The sequence below is a fragment of the Ambystoma mexicanum genome, chromosome 2p (assembly GCF_040938575.1).
Source record: "Ambystoma mexicanum isolate Mex_15411 chromosome 2p, UKY_AmexF1_1, whole genome shotgun sequence".
Taxonomy (NCBI): Eukaryota; Metazoa; Chordata; class Amphibia; order Caudata; family Ambystomatidae; genus Ambystoma; species Ambystoma mexicanum.
Genome location: NC_090923.1, coordinates 580,547,058 through 580,564,197, shown reverse-complemented (window position 1 = coordinate 580,564,197; position 17,140 = coordinate 580,547,058).

Genomic DNA, 17,140 nt, shown 5'->3' with positions numbered 1-17,140 from the left:
CCGCACCGTCAGGTTTCTGTATGCTGGTAATTTGATTAGTGTGTCTGTCCTGTTTGAGTAGATTAGATAGTGTCCTACCAGCCTTGTTGCCCTCACCATATCTTCGGGCTCGGATTGGAGCGGCAATGAACTGCACTTCCCTGGACGCTAGTTTGTTAAATTCCTGGAGATGTTGCTGTATGTCAGCTAATAAGGCTTTGTCATGGGTGCGAGCATAAGTGTCTTCCAGAACTTTCAGTTTACCTTCAGTCAGGGCCAGTTCAGCCCGAACTCCTTTAAGAAGACCCACAGATTTGGAAAGTAGCGTGCCCCTGACCCAAACCTTGAAGGATTCCCACACCGTGGAGCATTTATCGACTGAGTCGATGTTAATTTCGAGGAACTCAGAAATCTCAGTTTTGCAGCGCCTCCACCACCCCGGGGTCCCTCAACAAACCCTCAGGCATCCTCCATCTCTTGGGGGGTCCAGGGCAGTTATGAAACGTGACCTCCAGTGTTATAGGGGCATGGTCAGACATCGTGCGAGCCAATATTTCACATGCCTGTGTTCCAGCAATCAAAGAGGGGGAGACAAACCAGTAATCGATTCTGGACTCGGAATCATGAACCGATGAGTAGTACGTGTATCCCCTCGCAGACGGGTGGAGGGCACGCCAGGCATCCTCTAGGGTGAGCTGCAAAAGGATACTTTGCATAGTTAGGACAGTCCTGCTTGGTGCTCTAACAGTCATACTGGATCTATCAAGTACCGGGTTCATAGCCATATTAAAATCTCCACCCCAGATTATATTAGGAATATCAATCGCAGAGATCAGTTGGTATACATCTGTATAAAAGGCAGGGTCATCATTGTTCGGCCCATAGGTGTTGGCCAACAATATCTGCTGACCAGCGATCGAGCCCCAGACAAGAACATATCTGCTCTGAGGGTCTAGTTTATGGCCTTTGAGTCGGAGCCCAAGATTTGGTTGTATAAGTGTAGCGACCCCCCTGGACTGGGATGAGTAGTTGGTACAGAATCTGGACTTGCCCCATCCAGGCAACAGTATATCGTTATCAGAACCAACAGTATGAGTTTCCTGTAACATAATAATTTGGGCACCGTGCCTGACTGTGTAGTTTCCCACCTTCTTGGCTTTCAAACGATTATTTAGACCCCTTACATTCCATGAAACAATTTTAACGCTCAAAGCGTGAGCAGGACCCTGCAAAACAATTGTAAGGATAGTAACCCAAGACTCTCAGATGTCAAATCAGGCACGCCGGACCATGTCAGTGCACTCCAGACCACTTGTTTCAACAGTAACTCATAACCATTTTCCAAACGAACCATCCCAGAACAGAGACCCATGCAGCTGGGCAGCCATCCAACTACACTCCATGGGGTTCTAAAAAAACAGTCACCAACCTTCCCCATCCTAAAACGCCCACCACCCTCACCATCTGCCCCAACTCGACAGTGTCTGATCCCAAACTTGTGGAGCACTCCCGGGGTAGCCATGTTGCCTCACATGACCGCCAACCCCGGCAACCAACGCCACCTCTTACAGGAGATGGCTGACTGTAATCTCCCATCCAAAGGGCCCGTGAAATGGAGCCACAGAACTACTAAATGCCAAATCATGAAAATGCGTGCTTCCTAGTCCGGCGGTCGGGGTCTATTGTTCGGGGCAGGTCGCTCCCCTCTTGGAGGGAGGGGTATAGAAGACTCAATATAGGATAAGGCTTCGGGTGGGTTCTCAAAAAAGTGCAACCTCCCAGCATGTTGGATTCTCATTTTGGCCGGAAACATCAAGGCGTACGTGATCTGCCGTTCTCTGAGGAGCCTCTTAACAGGTTCATATGATCGTCTGCTCACCTGGACAGAGGCGGAAAGGTCCGGATAGATATGTATGCGGTTTCCCTCATGATGCAATGTGCCAGCCTCTCTAGCCAAACGGAGGATTGTGTCCCTGTCCCTGTAGTTCAGCAGGCGAGCAATTATAGTCCGAGGCGGCGCACCCGGGCTGAGCGTCGGGGCAAGGGTACGGTGCGCCCTCTCAACAAGGAAGTGTTCAGACAATACCTCAGGCCCAAATAAGGATTTAAAGAGTTCTTCCATGTGTTTCTCCATCTGGCCTTTGCCGAAGGATTCGGCCACCCCAACCACGCGGATATTGTTTCTTCTGGACCTGGATTCGAGGTCCTCACACTTGCTCTGCAGCTTGCTCATCGTGTCTTTAATATAGGATATATCACGACTGTGGTGCCAGATAGTATCCTCATTAACACTTATCCTGCCTTCAGCCTCGGTGACCCAAGCACTCTCCTTATCGATCCTGGCTTTCAAGGAGCCTATAGTAGCTACTATCTCATCCAGTTTGGTATTTACAGCCAGGAATCCGTTCTGAACTAGCGTGGCCAGTTTGTCCTCTCTGTCCAACACATCCCGTTCAGCCTGTTTTTCCTCATCTGGCTGCGTGCAAGTTGCCACAGGATGGCTAGCCGTATTGTTAAATGTGTCCATGGGGCCCTTCTTCTTGCCCCCAGGGGTATTAGAGGCTCTGTTTGACTTACCAGATTCCCCCATTATTGTATCTTGACTGTACGTGTATTGGATCTGGCAAAGGATCTCCGTAGGGTCGAGGCCCAACCCAAGGGAGCAGACCCAAGGGGTAAACAACAGAGTGCGCAATCAGGATGGATTGTGTCCTCTAACGTATAAGCAAACCAGCGCACCAGCAAGAACTCCAGTATGTTAGCCCCCAGGGGTCCTCCCCAGACGGCAGTGCGAAGCCAGAGAGACCGAGTAACTGTTGCACTGAGGGGGCACCTAGTCATCACAGCCAGCAAGAATCAGCCACAAGTAATACGTAGGGTCCACTGCGGTCCGGTCAAGGAGATTGTGGAGCCAGTGTGTGAAGATAGAACACGGGAGGATCGACGCACCAAATTGGGATTACTCGAGAGTCAATCAGTCACCCAGCACCGGATGGCACCCGTACCGCCAAGCAAGGCACTCAAGGGGCCATAGATGTAGACCTCAGCTGGCAATGGTTATCAATATGCATATCGGCCCACGGCGGCACGGGAACCAGTGTTCAATTTAAGAGGGAGGACGCGGGCCCAGCGGTCCGTATGTGCCGTGTAGTTGCCCCCAGCCACATAGACAAGCGGAGGGGCACAGAGGGAGGCAGGGGGACCACGGCCGCAGGGAAGACCAAGAGCCAAGAAGCTTCGGCCCCAGCGGCACCGGCAGGGCTCGGCGTCCCCTCCCCCCACACCCGGTAACAGCCTACTTGGCACGCCGGATTGACAGCGTCAGGATCAAGCACCGGCGAAAGTCGGGTGGCACCAGGGCCAGGAGAGGTGGTCCGGCAGACAGCGTCAGTCAAAGCTGGACCGGGGCACAGTAGACCATCTAACGCGACGAGTCTCCAGAGTGTCTCCACAGAAGGATGCAGGACCAGGCGCCAAGGAGGAAGCTCCGCCCCTCCGCGGCCCACAGCGCCCAGCAGCCGCGACTGACAGGTAAAGTCGCCTGGAGCCAGGAGTCGGCCCGGGGGCGCAGCTCGCGCCGGCGAAACTCCGCAAGGGCAGAGCTCGAGAATGCAGCAACACCAGGGGCTCAAATTTTCACAAGTGGCGCCCGAGCCCGGCTTCAACCGGCGCTCCGATCTACAGCAACTCAGCCAGCGCAAGGAAGGATTTATTAGCACAGGATGTGAAGGCGGCGCGGGAGCTTCGGGTCTAAGCGGCCATCTTCTCAGTGCGCAACAGCGCCCCCTTAATTAATTTTTTTAAGTTTGGGCTATTAGGTGGCAGAGAAACTTATAAGGCAGAACTATTACATTGGAGTACAGCCGAGGAGAAATGGCATATGAGGTGGGGCACAAAGCTTCACGGTGTTGTTTGGTTATTTGCCCACCCATTGACTGCCAAGGGCCATGCTAGTCCCTATCGCCATTACAACCCTGTTCCTGCCCCTCCTCACCAAAAACGCCTCTTTATGGAAACACTTTCAGCTTGCGTTAATCAAGCCTTACCATCAAGCTTTGCACTCCGAGTACCTGCCGGTGTTTTTGCAAAGCAGTCTACTGAGAGTTAAGGGCTTAATTTCAGCTGTAAACACGCTATTGGTGTGATAAAATGTCTTAACTAGGTATGCCTTTAGTGAGCCGATTTATAAGCACGATGCACTTCCTTCCCTGAAGCCCTGTTAAAAGCAAGCATTGGCAAAGCCAACATTTTTGGTTTGTGTACGAGTATTATGCATTTGCCGGGTACTGCTATTAGATGCCCAGGACCTCTCAACATTTTGCACCCTCTACTATTAATTGGCCAATTAATACCACTACGGCAGTGCCTGGCAAGTGCCTTTCCCATACTTACACAAAAGCCCAAACTGTTTGCATTGCTAATTCCTGTCCACTATGCCGGACCTGGGCTTCTCCCAGTTGATTACCTACCCCACGCATCAGTTGGTGAACACCCTTGATCTTATTTTTGCCCCCCCCTGCTGTTCTGTCCGTTTTTCCTGCTATAATTTGGTCTAATCACATGATGATCCCATTCTCTACGACAGCAGTGGTTTCCCTTTCTCCCCGCGTCCGGCAGTTTGTCTTGAAGTGATGCTGTCATTCTGTCTCTACAGGACTGTGCTAATGCCCCGAACTGCACATTGGCAACAGTCTTCCAAACATTTAAGTCAGCGGTGGATACTCTTGCACCTTGTAAGCGCTGCCTTGTCAAGTTACATCGCTCGGAGCCTTGGTTCACAGCAGAGCTTAATACTCCTAAATTGCACCACCGTCAGGTGGAAAAAAAATGGAGAACGGCTTACTTGCCATCTGACAGAGCTCTTTTTGGTCATGCCCCTGCAAAATACCATAAATCAATTCTGGCGGCCAAACAAATATTTTTTAGTAGTAAGATTGAACAAGCCATTAATCAGCCTAAAGCTCTATTTGCGGCAGTTCAATCTTTAACTGTGCAAGTCAAATCTCAGTCGACTATTTCTTCTTCACAGGAACTCTGTGACTCTCTTTCATCTTTATTTGATTACAAGATCACTATGATTCGCAAGGCCATCGACCTGACCTGTCCTGAGGTGGTGCGGCTGGGACCCTTGCTTGGCTTACCCACCCCTCTGGACACAGCAGTTGGTCTGTAATCCTCCTTTCCAGTCTTCTCCGAGAACGAATGATATGATTGGTTATTTATAACGCGCTTAATAACCAGAGGTTTCTAAGCACAGACACAGGGATCGAACCTGTGTTGCTCTGTGTCGTCTTGCTTTCAAGGCGAGCATGTTGCCCTTGAGCTATCCTCCCGAGAATAGTCAGCATCGTCCAGTGACCCTATCCCACTTTCTGTTTTGAATATCTTTGATGACATTGTTCCATGGCTAAATAGAACTGTTTAATAACTCTTTTTCGTCAGGCATGATTCCTGACACTCTTAAGCACGCTCTTGTAATTCCATTGCTGAAGAAGCCGGGCCTGGACCTGCTCGCTCTGTCCAATTGTTGGTGCTTTTTCTCTGCTTCCCTTTTTGATGATACTGCTTGAGTCTTTGGTTTCTCTACTCCATAGTGCTTTTTTAGAATCATGTGGCTTCTTTGATCCTTTTCAATCAAGCTTTTGCCCCAGTCGAGACACTAAATCTGTGCTGGTATCAGTTGTGGATGTTCTGGCACGTTTGGTAGACCAGGGCGGGGTGGGGGCTTTGATTCTGTTGGATCTCTCGGCGTTGTTTGACACCATTGACCACCCTACCCTGAATACCCGTCTCTCCTCTGCTGGCCTTTCTAAACAAGTTTTGGGCTGGTTCTCCTACTTTTTGGCGTGGCACTCTAAATCTGTCTCTTTACCTCCTTTTCAATCCCCTTCTGTCCCATTGCTGTGTAGAGTCCCTCAGCGCCCTTCGATGTCCCCTACTCCGTTCAATAAGTATATTCAACCTCTTCTCGTCATAATCCATCAATCTGGTTTTCTGTGCTACTCCTATGCCGACGATACGCAAATTATTGTGCATCTTGTTTTAACTCAGCCTGATACGGCTGGTCGTCTGAGGAGTTGCTTAAAGGCAGTTGGTGATTGGATGGCTTTGAATTGGCTCAAATTGAGCGGGGAGAAAATCAGAGTGTTGGTGGATGGCACTGCTAACCCCTCTGTGTTCTGGACCCCTAAATTCTGGCCTATTAGCCTTGGTCCTTTTCCTTTCCCTGTTGCATCTGTGAAGGACCTAGTTGTAAAGATTCAGGCCTCACTTTCCATGGCCGAACAGGTCTCCTCCTCCTGCCAGAAGGTGCATTTTAAACCATGAACCCTACGGAAAGTGCTGCCTTGTATTCCATCCAAATTCCATGCTCTGGTGATGTCATCACTGGTAATCAGTAACATCGATTACTGTAACACCCTCTAAATTCGGGAGGATATCTCAGGGACAACATGCTTGCCTTGGAAGCAAGACGATGCAGAGCAACACAGGTTCGATCCCCGGGTCCACGCTTAGAAACCTCTGGGTATTAAGCGTGTTATAAATAACCTATGATATCATACTTAGCTCTTCTGTGGCACCTGCTCCATCGCCTGCTTTTGTTGCAGAATATGGCAGCTAGAGCTGTTCTCAATCCCCCTTTCAGTGCCCATACAACGCCCCTTCTGCGTCAGCTTCTCTGGCTTCCAGGTGAACAGCGCATTCGATTTAAGTCGCTGTGTCTGGTCCACAAAGCCTTTTACAAAACTGGGGCAGAATATCTTCAATTGAACTTTTGCCCCTACAAACACTGTCCGGTCTCTTCGCTCCCAATCTTTGAAAACTGTTCAGCCCCCCAGGGTTAGACTCTCACGGATCGGTGGCTGAGCCTTCTCTGTGGCTGTAAGACTTAGAACTCTCTTCCTTTCTGTCTACGTGACATTGATGCCCACATTCCCTTTCAACATGCTCCTTAAACCATCCTTTTTTTATTATCTTGTCTCGCTTGGCTGGCTCCCACCTCTACAGTTGTAACGCCATGATGCCTTCGGGCGAACAATGCTCTTTACAAGTATTGATGAGATAAGAATGCCTGTTTCACAAGCCACTAGCTTGTAAGAGAAACATTCTCAAACCCAATACATAAGCAGTGCCCCTGATTCAATTTTTGTTTAGCAAAGACTTTCCCAAAACCAGTAACTATCAATAAAGTTTCATGAAACCTTTACTATTTATATAAATTGAGTTAGATAGCGCTTTTATCGATACCCTCAGTTTCTAAGTTATGTAATAATCACTGTCACCATTACAACCCACTCATGGCACTCAGTTCATCGACCTGTAGAGGATAAAAAGCTAACTCAGACTGACTGGGGTATCAAACTCATGACACCTGATGACTGAGCTGAGCTATATGTATATATAGTGTCTCTCTCGTAGTACTGTGATATATATTATGGCAACAACATAGTAAGGGTACATGATACTTTACATACCAAAATGAGAAAACATTTTCCTCCGTCACCTGTTATTTCACCTAAATTCAGATTTGGCAAAAAATCTGGATTTGTCAATATAAAAAAATAAACATGGCAACATTTGGTCATGAAATTTGCCCAAAAATCTGGTCTCTCTACATACCAACACATATGCTAAATTTGGTGAATTTGCAAGGCTGTTGTTATGCCTAAAAAGAATGTGCAAAAAGGTATTTTTAGCGTAGGGTTTCACAGTGCCTATATGTGCAGTATGTCTAGTATCTAAAGAAATAAGCATATCTGCAGATTACCCAGTCACGTTCACACAAAAGACTACCACATATGCTCAGAATATGCTTATGCAAATACAGTACACTCAGAATCCAAGTAAACACAGGACACACAAACAATATGCTCAAAAACGATGGGTACACACACCATAAATGTGTGCCCACATACACACACGTACATGTATAGAATAGATTACACTTGAAATACATGTAAACACTCTACGCAAATCTCGGAAAATCCTCTAGCTATAAATCAAAGAGTCATGCACCCTCATTCCTAGAATAAAAGTTATATACTAAGCACATCTCATCTAGGAAACCGCTCTAATCATAGATCAGATCGTCATATGATCTATTCGCTAGAATACAGGTTATATACTACGCACATTTGGGAAACTCATCTAGCCATAGATAAGTTAGTCATACGCCCTCATCCCTAGAATACAAGTTATATACTACGCACATATGGGCAACTCCTCCAACCATAGATCAGATAGCCATACACCCTTATCCCTAGAATGCAAGTTATATACTACGCACATCTGGGAAACTCCTCTAGCCATAGATCAGATAGTCATACGCCCTCATCCCTAGAATACAAGTTATATACTACATACATCTGAGAAACTCCTTAGAACAGATAGTCATACACCCTCATACATAGAATACAAGTTATATACTACACACATCTGGGAAACTCTTCTAGCCACAGATCAGATAGTCATACGCCCTCATCCCTAGAATACAAGTTAGATACTACGCACATCTGGGAAACTACTCTAACCATAGAGCAGGTAGTTATGCACCCCCATCCCTAGAATACAATTTATATACTACGAACATCTGGGAAACTCCACTAACCATAGATCAGATAGTCATACACCGTCCTCCCTAGAATACAAGTTATATACTATGCACATCTGGGAAAATCCTCTAACCATAGATCAGAGAGTCATACAACCTCAACCCTAGAATGCAGGTTATATTCTACACACATCTGCAAAACTCCTCCAACCATGGATCAGATAGCCGTACGCCTTCATCCCTTGAATACAAGTTTGATACTACGCCCATCTGGGAAACTCCTCTAAACATAGATCAGAAAGTCATACACCCTCATCCCTAGAATACAAGTTATATAATACGCACATCTGAGAAACTCCTCTAACCATAGATCAGATAGTCATACACCCTCACCCTTAGAGCACATGTTATATACTATGAACATCTGGGAAACTACTTTAACCATGAGTTAGATAGTTATGCACCCCATCCCTAGAATACAAGTTATATACTACGCACATCTGGGAAATTCCTCTAAGCATACATCAGATAGTCATACACCCTAATCCCTAGAATACAAGTTATATACTATGCACATCTGGGAAACTCCTCTAACCATAGATCAGAGAGTCATACAACCTCAACCCTAGAATGCAGGTTATATTCTACACACATCTGCGAAACTCCTCCAACCATGGATCAGATAGCCGTACGCCTTCATCCCTTGAATACACGTTTGATACTACGCCCATCTGGGAAACTACTCTAACCATAAATCACCCCCATCCCTAGAATACAAGTTATGTGCTGTGCACATCTAGGAAACTCCTCTAACCATAGATCAAATAGTCAAACACCCTTATCCCTAGAATATAAGTTATGTACTACGCACATCTGGGAAACTCCTCTACCCATAGATCAGAGAGTCATACAACCTCATCCCTAGAATGCAAGTTTTATTCTACACAAATCTGGGAAACGCCTCCAATCATAGATCAGATAGTCATATGCCCTCATCCCTAGAATACAAGTTTTATACTTCTATGCAACACTCCCAGTTAACACACATTCCTACCCTCTCTTGCTCAAGATCGGCTGGCCGATTCTCCATTTAATCATACTGCAATTCCTTCTGCCACCAGACAGCCATGATAAGCTTTCCCTTACACCCAACTCTTCTCCCCCTCACTCAAATTCACAATCTCAATCTCCCACATTGAGTCAATTACACCCAGCCTGTCATTCATTATTCATTCCCCACAAGACCCATTACCCTTTCCACTTCCCCTCTACAACCAAGCATTCAAGATGCTATGATTCACCAGTTTCTCCTACTAGAACCATCCTGCTCAACCTTTCATACACCTGTGCATATGCCACCCTGTTCTATTGCTCTATTCACCTCCAGCACCAACCCAGAGCACACACATCTACCTTACTGATCAGCCAAGGACATTAAAGAAAAATGACAGAACTGCCTAGAGATCTCCGCAAACCCCATTTAACATATACCCCTTACTTTTGAAGACCTACAAATAGAACTACAAAAGCAACTCTGTCTCACAAACACAAGCAGAACAATGCTGTAGTCTTTCATGTACTGACGCCTCCCCAAACATTTCACCTGTCTGGAATTTGAGTAGGGAGCCAGCCATCCATCAAAATTCTCTAAAAGAAGTTTAAAAATAAATAAATCTCTAGATCTAGATTCTTCCATTTCCTTATTATCCACTGTTTAATTACTGCTGCCATTTCTCAGACTCTCCAGAATGTGTCCTTTCCACCATCCTTAATCACAGGACATTAAATTACAGGCATCCAGGTGTCCCCCAGTTTTAATGGAGCGCCTAGTTCAGGAGAATTTTCCACCCACCCCAAATCAGGCATGTGCAATTGTTTATGAACGAATTCATCTTTTTTAATACATTATATATTTTTAATATAGTTCTTTTTATAAACCTAGGACCCCCAATTTAACAGTATTGAATAAAAACTGCTCCCCTCCTCTTTCGGAGCAACAAACACACAGGGTTGCACATAAGGGCTATTTAATAATCAAATAGAAATAATTGAATCAATTTAAATATAAACAAATTATGCATGTATGAACTCCAATGTCAAATGGTGACTACAGTAAAGGATAACCAATACACTGGTCACATCACTTTTCTATACTACTTTTACAGGAATGTGAATGTTTGTAAACACACACATGGCCATCTGTACCTATAATTTACCCTGAGCGGACATGCGCCATATGTTAAAATGAATGAGAATCCAGGATAAAACTTTAACTGAGGACACCGCTGCCTATATTAATCTCGCTACTTCTTCTTATTTGTACATCAATACCACCCCCGCTCACTAGACATGTAAGAATTTCAAACAACGTTCTAGAAAACTCAATTGAAAGACACGCTACTTAACATTCCTGAATTGAAACCAGTTGTAAAATGAAAATGTATCCTTTGTAGATTGCCTTGAGTGGTATTTCTATTGCATTGGTGGGTTAAAATGAATACTTTTAATTTTCAATGGGTAAGTTAAAGGTTGGAAAATGGGTTTAATACCCCTTTCTCCTTTGTTTTGAGCAGTTCAACACTAATAAAGTATGCCTTACCTGTAGTGTCTTTTGAGATCTCTCCATGAAGAGATAAGGTCTGTCCTTTCAAGCAGCATTCTCACCTCTGGATGAGAGAGAGAGAGAGAGAGACAGAGAGAGACAGAGAAAGAGAGTGAGAGAACGAGAGAGTGAGGCTTCCCTCAGGGGCAAGAGCCCAAACAGGGAAATCTCCTTGATTGAGAAAAAGCCCTGAAGAAAGTAGGCAAGGGTCTCCAAAGTGAGGATGTAGCCCAAAACAGGGATATAGATGGTGGCAGCATTTAGCATAGCAGGAGGTGAGATAAGACGAGGCGAGGCACAGAGTCACTGCAACTAGGGGAAACAGACAGGGGAATATGCAGAGCAACAAGGAAAATGCTCTGAGTAAGTGCAGCCAGGGCATCTCGGCTCTGGGTAGAGCCAGGAGAACAAGAGATTGTAGGGTTACAGTTACAGCCCCTAAGTGCATACTAGGCCCGGCCGCATTGCATGGGTGACTAATCAAGAAAGAGCCTGGTACCCAGTGAGACTCTGATGGTAGCCAAACAACCAGTCGTTACAGCAGACAGAAAGGTCAGGTAGGTCAGCAGGGGAGGAAGAAAGAGAAAGCAGATGAGTAGAGAAACATTTTAAGCTGCTTCTGGAACTTCAGGTGGTCTGGCTCAAGTTTGAGAGGGGCAGGGAGGTCATTCCAGAGGGAGGCACCTGCAGAGGAAGAGATCTACGCCCCACTCTCTGCCTGGAGAAGCACCTAAGCCTTAGAGAGTTGGAGGTAGCTGAGCGAAGGGCTCGAGAAGGAAGGTATTTTGGAAGAGAGCGTTGGATGTCGTGTGGGTCCAGGCCCCAGAAAGCCTTGTGGACAATGCAAAGGGTCTTGAACTTGATCCTTGCAGCCACGGGGAGCCAGTGGAGAGATCTCAGGGCTGGAGAGATACGGTCCATGGGCTTCAGGCCAAGGATCAGGATGTTCTCCCTTAGACAAATCAAATGTTGGTAGTCGGATTTCGAAACAATGCATGATGTATGTCTTACAATTCTTGTCTTTTGCTCTGTGATATTTTTACCTATAAATTCCATTCCCAGCTTAGAATAATTGGCTCACCAACATTAACACTAGGATATATGAACATATGCGTTGTTTCTGTGTTAAAATATCCACATGTTCTTAATGTGCATAATTAACATAATATAAAAATAAATGTTTTACCTTTAGCGGATAGAGCTTTTTACCATGAACAATTTACAACACAGTAACTCACTATGATATTTTGTTTAAAAAAGTTATAAACAGAAATATAATTCCACATGTCAAAAGGCATTTTCTTTCTACTTTAATGAAACATAAAGTGGCATCTACAGTTCCTCAGCCTATAAACAGAGCATCTGGTGTCACATAATGTGTGTTCCTTTGCATCTGAGAGCTGAGCCATTTATGACTGCTCAGAATGCTGGTTGTCATGATGCAAATGATTGAAGGCTCTTTAAAGTTACAGTTGATTGAAAGGCCATTTATGACCCAGTTCTGCTCCTCTCCTACATTGTAGGTCGGTGAATCTGTTCTTTAAAGATCTTCAAAGCATTGTGTTTCCTCTTGAGTCTTTTGTAGTTTGTCCAAGGTTGAGTTTTGTGTAGTTCTACTAGCATGGCACCTACTACAAGTGTAGACGATGGAGAATTACTATCAATGAGTATCCATTTTGGATGGTATCCACAAGTAGACAAATCCAGGGCTCATACCCAAGGAAGAATGGTGTGCATTGTTGTAACAAAACTCTGCTGTGATTAGACAGGAGACCCAATCGTCTTGTGGCAGAAGCCAAACAGCGTAGATATTATTCTAAAGTTTGATTAACTCTTTTGGCCTGACCGTTGAATTCAGGGTGGAATCCAAGAGACTTATAGAGTTTGTACAAAAATGTTGATGTATACTGTGTCCCCCGAACTGATAGAATCAATTCCGGCAGTCTGTCTAATCGAAATATATCCTGTAAAATGATTCGACTAATTTGAGAGACAGAAGTTTGGTTAGGGCTAAAAAATGAGACATTTTTGAAAAGGCATCAACAGTGACCATGATAACCGAACAGCCATCCGATCGAGGAAGGCCCACAATAGAATCTTTGGAAATGTTCTGCCAAGGTCACATAGGTAACTCAGGTTTAAGTAGTTTTCTCCTGCAGGTCTTTGTCTAGAACCATTAGAATAGATGATTCTTTCTCCAAACTTTGAAGTACCCCAGAGAAATGGTTTTGCTGTTCTTCAGGGTCGATAGAATAAATCAAAATGTCATCAAGGTAAGCAATGATTGAATGTTGAAGAAAATCTACGAATATGTTGTTGATAAAATGTTGAAAAACCGCTAGTGTATTTGAAAATCCAAAGGGTGTTACGCAATATTCATATTGGCAAATGGGGGTTCTGAACGCAGATTTTCCATTTATCCCGACCTTCATTGTTATAAGGTGATAAGCACCACGCAGCTCCAGCTTTGTAAATATCTGTGCTTACTGCCTCTATAATATCAGGTATTAAAGGAAGGGGGTACCTATCCTTCAGTGAGATACGGTTCGGGCCTCTACAGTCTATATAAGGCCTCAGTTCTGTGGTACACTTTTTATGGTATAAAAAACAAGATGGCCCCACCAGATGAAGTGAACTCTCTGAACAGCATGTTGTTCAGATTCTCTTGTAAATATTCCTGTACAGCTGCTTTTTCTAACTGAGACAAGATGAACATCCTGCTGAAAGGAACTGTAGAGGAGGGGCTAAATAACTGTACAGAAACCCCTGCTCCTTTGCTACCTATATGTTGAGAAGCAGAAGTTTCAACGGGAACAACACCAGTAACTGTGACCATTCCGAGGAGAGTCTTTGAGACAAGATATCCATTAAGAAAACCCTATCTGATGTATCCCTGGAGAACTGACAGTCTCCTAGAGGAAGTCCCTGAAGGAATATGAAAATAACAGAAATAAGGAGTTGGTGATGTCACAAAAAGTTAGCATGATGCACCAAGAAAGATGGTCAAAGAAGAAGATGCATAGACCTTATAGAATCTGATGACGAATTAAATAATCAAGTGAACTTCCATATGCGGATTGAAGATTGCACCTCTCAAGAGTACTGCAAAAATGCAAGCCAAAACTGTACAGATGCGGTAACGCAAGTAGGCTAAGTAATCATAAGGCTGGCTATATGTAGTGAAATAGACTGCAGGCGGTGCCGCAACTATATATACATATTCTGGATATTCAATGTCACAATTTTAGTAAGTTCTAACCCATGGAGAAAGAAGGATGGATAGCTATGCATGTGTCACAGCAGAGAATTAACTGGAGCTCGAAGCAAGACCAAGCAGGCGGCCGGCCTGGTGTCAAAGACAGAAGCAGTCAAAACTGATTATCAGTACTTGAAGAACAGTGAATGTGAGAAACAGAGTCATCCCTTGTTAAGTTGCAAAGAAAGAACATCATGAGTGCCAAGTTTATTAATTCAAGACAATTAAATGCTATAACATTGACCAATTCATGGTCTACTGTCATGTGAGCAAGGATGGAAATAGGCGTTGGGGCACACAGACCAGGACTGCAATAAGAAATGCCCATAGTCCCTTTTTTCCCAGGAACAAGAAGCAACTACAGTGCCGAGTTCAAAGACAATTTGAATAGAAGACGGAATGAGCAATGAGAGATATGGGGCTAATTGGGTGGGGAGACACTGTCAAGTCCACCGACTGACACCTGAGGTAACAGCTTACGTGCTGCTAGTGAATCGAATGTTCTAGAAGGGTACAAGCATGCCAACCAATTGGAGAAGGCCATATATCGAAGGGCCTTATACTTGGAGAGCCAATGATGTACCGTGTATCTAATAACCGCCGAAGATGACTTGCACTAGGGGTGGGTATAAGTTGTCCACCTGACTGTAGAGACCCACTCACAAGCCTACCCAGTAAATAAAGTATATTTAGATGTTCCCCTTAAGCCAACCACAATCCCACATAGGTTTGTCTTGTTTGCCACGAAATATGACATCACGAATGACAAATATTTGTTATATAAGAATGCTTTTATATGAAATAAGTTGAGCGAGCTGTGCAATGTCTGTTGATGTCCATTGCAACTCGCTGTTTTAGATAATTGAAAATTAAACAGTTTGACGGGATAATTTGCCAACTTCCTGAGTTGTCTTATTATTTGGTGTAAGAGTTATTCTGCATCCCATCCATCGTACAATGTGTTACCTCAATTAATTAAAAGGACCATAAGGGTTCAGAACTGAAGTATTTAGATGAAGGTTGATAAAACAGTCTCCAGGATCATGTGGAGGAAGGGTTATAATAGCTTCCTTTTGGAAAACCTGATGGTATTTGGCATTTTCTCGTCAGAATTGCATGTAGGACTTGTATGCCTTTTGTTTTCTTATTCTTTTCACGTTGGGCAATCTGAGAAGAGAAGGGCACAGTCAGACAAGAAGTGCAACATTCTGAGCCCCAAAAAAGAGTTTGAGCTGTCCAAATGATATAAGGTTTGTAGTTGGACAACCTTGGGATTCCCAGTATAACATGATAATTGGCTGCTTGGATGATGTAAAAGGTTATGGTTATGAAGTGCTGAGGAACATGCATCTGACTGAAGTTCTGTGGTATTTTCAATAATGGGCCTGCCTTACAAAGGTCTGCCATCAACACCTTCAACTGGTAAGGCAACAGATTTAGCAACACCATCAATACCCATGCGATTCGCCCATGAGTGTTCCATAAAGATCCATGACGCTGCTTGGATGATGTCAAAGGTTATGGTTATGAAGTGCTGAGGAACATGCATCTGAAGTTCTGTGGTATTTTCAACAATGGGCCTGCCTTACAAAGGTCTGCCATCAACACCTTCAACTGGTAAGACAACAGATTTAGCAACACCATCAATACCCACGCGGTTCGCCCATGAGTGTTCCATAAAGATCCATGAAGCTCCAGAATCTACTAATGCCAGTACTTCCATTGTAGACAAGGCTTGAGACTAGAGTAGATCCTTCAAAATGATATGTTGATTGTCCTGTGCCTAAGATTGAGTATCTCTGATAGTAGCCGATGATTGAGGGAAGGTACAGTATTTCTGTAGCAGACTTTTATCTCTCCTAAGGTCATGAGTTCATGTTTCCCTCTTTCTGGGGAAGCACCAGAGGACAATTCCTCAATAAATGGGCAGAGGGCGAACAGTACATACATTATACTGGTGTCCTCTTACAGTGCCTTTCTTCCTCTGACAGAGAATCCTGACTTCCCCTATTTGCATAGATTTGAAGTGTCAGATGGGACTGTGGGTGAGGACTCTGAGAGTGGAGAAGGGAATACACGGGGTGCTCCAGTACTAGTGCATCTCTTTTCTGTCTTTCACTCTTGCAAGTAAAAGTCTATCTGTAATACCAGCTTGAAAGTATGCAGGTCAAGTAACTTTACATAGTTCATATTTTAAGTCTTATATCAACCCTCTCTGATATAAATAAAGCATGCCTCCTCGGGCCATCCTGTTTCTTGGGTTAGTAGTTTAAATCAGGTAGTGTAGGTAAGTGCATCAAGAGTGGGTTTGATCAAAATACTTTTTTAGACTTGATGAAACACCTGCAGAAGAAGGTTGTCCCGGGTAACCAGTTGTCTCGCCCATCTAGCACACTGGTGCCCATATGGGTAATCAGAAACCCCTCCCTTGATTAGCCTGTTTAAAACATTGCTTCTTTGAAAGAGAAAAACACTCTGCAGGCGTCTAAGAACTCTTTCAGTTTCCTGGGGTCTCCATGGAATGTATTCACATGGGGTCCCCTGGTAAGAGACCCCACGGGTAAGGTGTCCCTAGTGGTAAGGGCTTGCTACAAGAAGTTATTTTCATTTTTTAAAGTCTGAAGCTCTTTCATTGGGTTCTGGACCACTTCCATCAGTTCTTGCAACTGATCCACATGGCAGATCTCTCTGGGATGAGATAAGACCTGTCACACCTATTCTATCAAATCTGTAATTCCAGAAGCACATAGAG